Raw genomic sequence first — 7,630 nt, 5'->3', positions numbered from 1 at the left:
GAGGTGGAGGAAGAGAAGCATGATTTCTATTTCCACAATCCAATCGTGGAACATCATCTTCATGTGGAAAACTTTTTCCAACGGATTTAGGAAGACCATAGTTGTCATACTTTGACATCTATAAAACGGGAGAAAATTCAAGTTAGTTGATTGAGTCCTTAATAAAACACCCAAATGAGATATTAAGGCTAGGACCCAACACAATATCCTACAAATTATAAGAGGGATATCATAATCCAACTCGCAGAACATTTGAAGGTTGGTAAATGACGATTTACCAATTTCCACCATGAAAAACGAAAAGAAGGTTAAGTTTTAAATGAATTGAAACTCCTACATCTTTTGAGATTCATTGAACTTTTCAATGTGTTTAATCTCGATTATGCCCTTCATTTGTGACTGGGATGTCGAGGATCACAAATAAGGTGTGAATAACCATGCGAATGTACATGGTGCCCTCATTGTTACAGTCACCTAATCGACGTGTCGGTTAACCACATACGCTCCATCGATCTATGACAAACATCTAGTCACCCTTCGCTACCAATGCCAAACCCAACTTAGTGTGCCGGTTAACCACACACGCTCCACTAATTGTCTCGGAAAGGGTATAAATTGTAATTCCATGGAATTGCATCGATTTCACTTTTTCCTAAAGTAACTAATATTTGGGAATTTAGTAAAACATTTAGTTACTTTAACATTCATTATACTTTTAATGAGGAGAGGGTTTGCCCTATCCTACCCGTTCGGCTAACGACCCTCCACCAATCAAGGAAGCGCTGGGTGAGAGTGGAAACCCATTAAACGGCCATTTTATAGGCCATAACCTTATACCCCTTTATAGATCGGCTTCGTGAATGAGGCCTACTAACGGTAAGACTACAAGTTTAAGTTATACATATATATAATATTAGACTTTTAATGTTATATATAGTATAAGGGTGTATTTTATACTTTTTAAAATACTAGGTGGTTTAATTTTATAAATTACACTTTTAATTAAATTAAATATAAACCATATCATTATGGATTTATTAACTCTCTTTTAATTATACCTTTAATTAACTTAATAAAACCATGAGGATGTAATTTGAACTTTTTCAAAACTAGGGTTTTAGAATTTAAAATTTCAAAAAATTAAACTAATAAACAAAAAATAAATTTAAATTCCAAAACTTGAGGACACATTTTGAACTTTTCAAAACATTATGGTTTAACTATTTAAATTTCAAAACCTAAACTATTAAGTTGAAATTTAAAACTATGAAACCTAAAGGGTGAAAATTGAAACTTTTCCAAACTTTATCAAGAACATTGTAGATCAACAATTCAAATAAGGCAATTAACAATTAATTTGTGGTTATCTAATTTTGACCTAGTCCAATTACTTGCAATATAATTCACCAAATAACTTAGATAATTAAACATTATCTTATAAGGCAACAATTATTTGATTAAATGACAATTATCTACTATTTTGGCAAGGATATTCACCCAAAATCAATAAAAATCGGATTTTACTAATTAAAAACATTTATGGTAAGTATCCCAAGCCAAAACAGCAAGAAAATCGTGAAAATACGCTGCCAAACCATTTGACTCGTCGAGTCTGGCATGGACTCGTCGAGTTCAGTCGACTCGGCGAGTTCACCATATGACTTGGCGAGTCTGCCAGTCAGAACCCAAAAAAATTCTATTTTCAAGAAATAAACGATCAAATATGCATCAATTCATCAACAAACAGCCGTAGTCTTTGATACCACTGATGGGTTTTGAGCACTACATCATTCCTATGGTGTACATGCAAACCCTAAAGCTTTGGATCTAGTTTGTCTAATGAACATACAATAATCATCCAAATCCATAAACCCTAGATCTAGCATGTGATAATCAAATAACATATGAATTAGGGTTTAGATCTTACCTTGATTGTTATGTAGCAATAACAATCTCAATTCCTTCTTGTAATTGGATTCTGAAAGCTTAGTGTCACAAGTGTCACACCTCTAATGGAGTCACAAACACCATAAGCAATAAGGATGAAGAAGGAGGAGATAGAGGACACCAAAAACGTCTAGAAACCCTAAGGAATCAGTTAGCCACGTTTTTGGTGCCCTAGGGGTCCTTAAATATGTGAGGCTATTAGGGTTTTGAACTAGGAAACCCTAATCTGACTGCTTAGGCCCTAAGCAGCCCATGGACTCCTCCTTTAGAGGCCTTGGACGAATTCTAATGGGTTTCCCCATAGATTTCGTCCACTCCATCCTCTATGGAGTCCATTAGCCCAATATCCAACTATCACACAATTGACAGCTCTAGTCCCCTTTATTTAATTAATGTCTTTTAGCCACAAAATTAATTATGATTAATTCTTGACTATTATTAATTAAATAATATGATTTCTCTCTTAATATATTATTCATATAATATATTAATAAATCATAATTAATCTTTTTCTCCATAAATCATCCTATCAAGTTGCTTTGGTGAAGGCAACCCAAAAGGACCATGATCGCAATCGGTTCAAGTACATACCAAAATAGTTATGAGCTTAGACACTAATCCAACAAAATTATGTTGTTATTCTGGATCCAAAGAGTCCCACTCCTCCAATATGATCTTCTCTTCTTCTTCTCTCCTTCAAGGTTACCAAAACACACAAAAAAAATGCTCAAGAATTCTCTAAAATGGATTAGAGTTTGCTTGGGGACAAAAGTGGGTTGGAGGCTGATGAAAGAAGGCAGGTTGGGGACTTAAGGATGCTTAAATAGGGTCCAAATCCTAAATATTAGGGTTTGGGGTCGTGGGACATACGCCTAACGTACCTGGCGGAACGCCCAACGTACGCAAGCTGGCCCAACTATTTACAAAAATGCCATTTGGTCCAATTATGCAATTAATTCTCATCCAAGTTCAAAAATAAAATTACTTCTCATACTTAGGTTTTAAAATGAAAATACCTCAATATCAAGATGTTACAGCTTAATAAAAACTAACTTACAAGTAAAGATTAGCGTATATGGTGGTTTACTCCTACTTGGTGGATATCTTTAGAAAAGCTCTCCTATGAGTAGTTTGCGGTCTTCATTAACTTCCTAATTTCCAAAAGAAACCAAAGACTTTAAAGGTTGTAAATCTTTTGTTTTTATGGTTGTTGTTTTCTTTCCAAACATTGCCAGTAGATCCTTTGGTGGAAATAGAACTAGTTTTATGTTGTTCAAAATTAAAGTCTTATGTTGATATCTTTATGTTTTGTTTTGTATATTGTTGATAATCGATATCTACCTAGTTGGATTCAAATGAATGGGATAAAGTTCACCTAACCATTTATTTGTTTTGCAACTTGGATCTTATACTTTGATAATTAATGTTTTTGGAAACTGAAAAGGTATTAATTATTGAAGATTAAATATTGAAAATACTAAGTGAATATTGTTAAAATTTTGTAGATGAATAATTTAATCTCATTACTATGTTTTATATTTCATTTAATGATCTATAAGAAATAATAACATTTGTAAAGGTCATATTCCTAAGCCATTTGCCTTGAGCAGAAAATCTGTACATGATACATGGTGCTAGCACTGTGATGTTGAAGATTTTTCTGACATCATAGTATGTACAGTTATTCCTGACTTCTAGGAAGTCTCCGATAACTTAACACCTGCACGTCTCTTATATTCACTAGTCGGATAAATGTCACCTAACCATTTAGTGTTATCTTTTGATATCCGAGGTGTATTCACGATTTCTATAACCAAGTTATAGGTCGATTACACAAGTTCTTCAAACTTAGAGGTATATCTAAAGTTCCGACAGGTTAAGCAGATATTCTAGCAATACAATGATATTTGTTTTAAGAAAGTTCAAACAATGGAATATTTCAAATCTAAAAAGAGTCACTCTGTATGTTCTAAAAAACCCATAGTTTATGGAATGGATACCTTTAGACCCAAGAAATCGAAGAAGGCCCACATAGATGGATCATGTTTCTTTTGTAAAATAATATCTGTAAATGGTTTGCAGATATTTACAAGAATAACCAGTTGATCAAAAACAAGTTGGAATTGCACTCTCGGAGTTTAGTTTATTATTTCATCTTCGCACATAAAGTACTTGTAATATAAAATCGTATTTGTTTTGGAATAATGTATGTTTTAGTTTAGCCTGTCTAAATATATGTCTCAATTACTTTACTAAAATTTGATTATTTACTTAAATCGTTTTGCATAACGATCACTTCATATTCTGTAATGATTAAGATTATGTTTATGAGATTAGATCTATTAATAAGAATTAAAAATTAAATATCATTGCTTTATAAATAACAAGTTCTATATGCAAACACTTTTGAATTAAACTTGTTTTGAATCAAAGTTATCTATATCATTGTTATCTTTAATATATAAATGACATTCACATATTCAAACTTAAAGAAATGGAATGTTAAAGGGAAATAATGTAGTTTATTTGACATATGTAAATCTTATTTATATATAAAAGATTCTTAATGATATTTTCACTAAACTATAGAGAAAATAATTATTAAGGAAGTACACACTATGATGTGTAACTTCCTTTCTAATGAATATCTAAGTTTTAGTAGTAGATACCAAATCAACTTTATTAACAACTATAGTCGTTGTAATTATAATTTATATGTTAAAACATAAGTGTAAAATCTTTGTCGAAGATTTCAAATATAAAGTTGACATACTAACCAGTAATACTATCTAAGGTCTTAGTGATAATAAATGATCAATTAAACGTTACTGAATATGGTTTACTTTCTAATCGGTGGAACTCATATTCTTTATACTTTTTGGGATTATATCTTTATCTCTATCACTCATACCTTGAGTACAAATACCAAATAATAAGTAGATAAAACACTTTATAAAATTTAGTATGGAAAGGCTCCATCCTTATCTTACTTAATGTTTGTGAATTTAAAGCCTATATTATAATAAAGCTTCTAAACCCAAATCTATTAATTACATATTTGTAGAATACACTAAAAGGTTTCTTAGATTATTTATACAAACCCGCCAAGAGTAAGTTCCCTTATTCCTCTAAAATCCGAGTTATCTGAAAGCAAGCTTCTAATGACAAAGCAAGTAGGTGGCACGTGGAACTTGAAGTAGCTCAAGAACCAGATCTTGATGTAGCATCAGTTAGCACTGGTTTCAGCAAGGAATTGTTGAACATGACTTCCTATACAGACATGGCTTTCTGGGATAGATTGTGATACTCTAAGAAAGCTTCATGTCGATTATTTAAGGCAGAAAGTTGTTCTTCATTAACTTCTTTATCTTTTACCATGTGATGACCTTTTCTTTTCCTGTAAGTTTTGAATGTTTCTTCACGTGATCCCAACAAGTAAAGGCTTCTTTCCTCAATCAGATTGCGACTACCCTCACCTTCAACGGTTTCAATATGTCTCGCAGATCAAACACTCGCTTAGAGATGCTTAAATTCAATGAATTTGTCAGGATGAACATGTCTCTTGAAATCGGGAATCCCAACCTTCACACCAATATTCCTCAACGGATCATCACGGTATCCTCCTTCACGGTGATCTCGTTTCGGCCTGATAAAAGGATTGGTCACCTTGTTACTGTCATCTTTGACGCTCGGTTCTGATTCAGTCTCATCTTCTGGAGAGTCGTGATGCAACAACTCAAGTTCTTAGATTTGTATTGTAAGAGTTCAATTACTATGTCACGTAGATCTCATAAATCGGCCTCCTCATTCCATGGAATGTGTCCACCACCGCGAGAACCACAAGTTGCTCCACACCTATGAACCATTTGTCCAAGCATTCGTTTATTTACTTTGATACCAAATGATGCCCAGCCGATCATATTGAATGGCAAAGTACAACAAACAAGAACACAAAGAACAAAGATAACTCAAAAACAAGATTTTTATTTCATAATCGAAAAACTTGTCTAACAAACAATGAAAACGAGATACTTATAAGGAGGAGAAGATAAACCTCAATTTTAACCCTATGAGATCATAATTGATAAGGAAAAGATCCTCAATCAATTATCTAAATCAAAACTCAAAATACAAGTTGCAGCAAATAAAAAACGAAAAGAACATGTTTTGGGCCCTATCAATCCTGAATGGCCAAAACACACCACATGTCATCGCAAAGAAGTTAGTTCTCTTAATCGACCCATTTTACATGTTGTGTACGAATTTGTTCCAATTTTGAGTTGTTGGATAACTTCGGCCAATTTATCGTTGATGTTATCATACTTTCATTCCTACTAGTGTTGACATTATCAAGCCATGCATCAACACTTGCATCACAAAGTATATACATGAGATATTGGGTCGAAGGTTGTGTACCTATAAGGATATACAAAAGGATAGAGGTGCATAAAAAGAATTATCAATAATGCTCCAATATGTTTTTGGGAATGTATTGGAACGGTCCGATCTTTTTCAAATCAATCTCAGGCGGTATCGACCGGCCTTTTTTCGGTCTTTTTCAAACCGGTGTTTTTTAAGCTTGTCAAACTCTAAACTAGTTCGGTTTCACAGTTCTTTGCTTTCACTTTATTTTTTTGCATGCAAGATCTTTTTTTTCAGGTTTAAGTTTCTATATGTATAACCGTTTAATCCGATAAATATTTATGTATATATGCTATTCTAATAGAATTTTTTTAGGGAATATAGTAATACACATGAAGGTTTGTATTTGATCGGATACACTTCAAGTATGAATAAAAAAAGTAAAACTAATCTAATCAAAATAATCAACAGAAAGTAAATAACACAGAAGTTCTCCAAATTGTTCCTTTCACCAATAAAAGAGGTTTTGTCTTCACCAAGAAGATGGGTTTGTCACAAAGACGATTGACACAAAGCCACGATTACAACATTACAGTTTGCCCTAATGATGTATATATACTAATTTATACATGCATATCCCTTGATTGAAGGGACTGCGTCTAATCTATACTAATGATCAAATCCTTATCACCAAGATTACGGATTTGATATATATTCTATATTTATCTATAATAGCTGCCTAATATACAAAAGATTATAATTGAGTAACTATACTAAGTGTTGACGTTGTTGAACTGGAGATGCTGGTGTTGTTGACTTGTAGACGTTGACGTTGATAGATCATCATGTCATGTGTTTGACTCATCAGATCATAAGGTGTGACCTTACAATCTCCCCCTATCTGATGAAGTAAAAACTAAACGTCTTCTGATATATAAGCGGAATGTGGAAGGCTTTTGGCTTGTGCTCCCCCTGAAGATAATAATGAAGTCTTGATTCTTGCAATTCTAACAAAATGCTCCCCCTGAGAAGGTGAATGACTCATCAAACATTTATGAAAGCTTGAGCTGAGTTGAGAACGTTGACATCATCTTGACTCGACTCCCCCTTAGAATGTGCTTTTCTAGTAGCGAGATTTCTTCAACGAGATTTTCAGTTTTACCAAGATTCTCTACCCCTTTTGACATCAGCAGCTAACTTCGAGTAGAATAGAATATCAACTTGTAGTCTAGTAAGATTATGATGTCTCCTGATAGCGTGGTCTTAAGTTACCATTCACTAAGATAGTGTTGTGAGACCTCATCAGCGTGTGGTTTCATAC

This window comes from Lactuca virosa, chromosome 7 (genome assembly GCF_052849685.1).
Source record: "Lactuca virosa cultivar CGN04683 chromosome 7, Lactuca_virosa_CGN04683_v6, whole genome shotgun sequence".
NCBI classification, from domain to species: Eukaryota; Viridiplantae; Streptophyta; class Magnoliopsida; order Asterales; family Asteraceae; genus Lactuca; species Lactuca virosa.
This window is presented reverse-complemented; position numbering follows the sequence as displayed.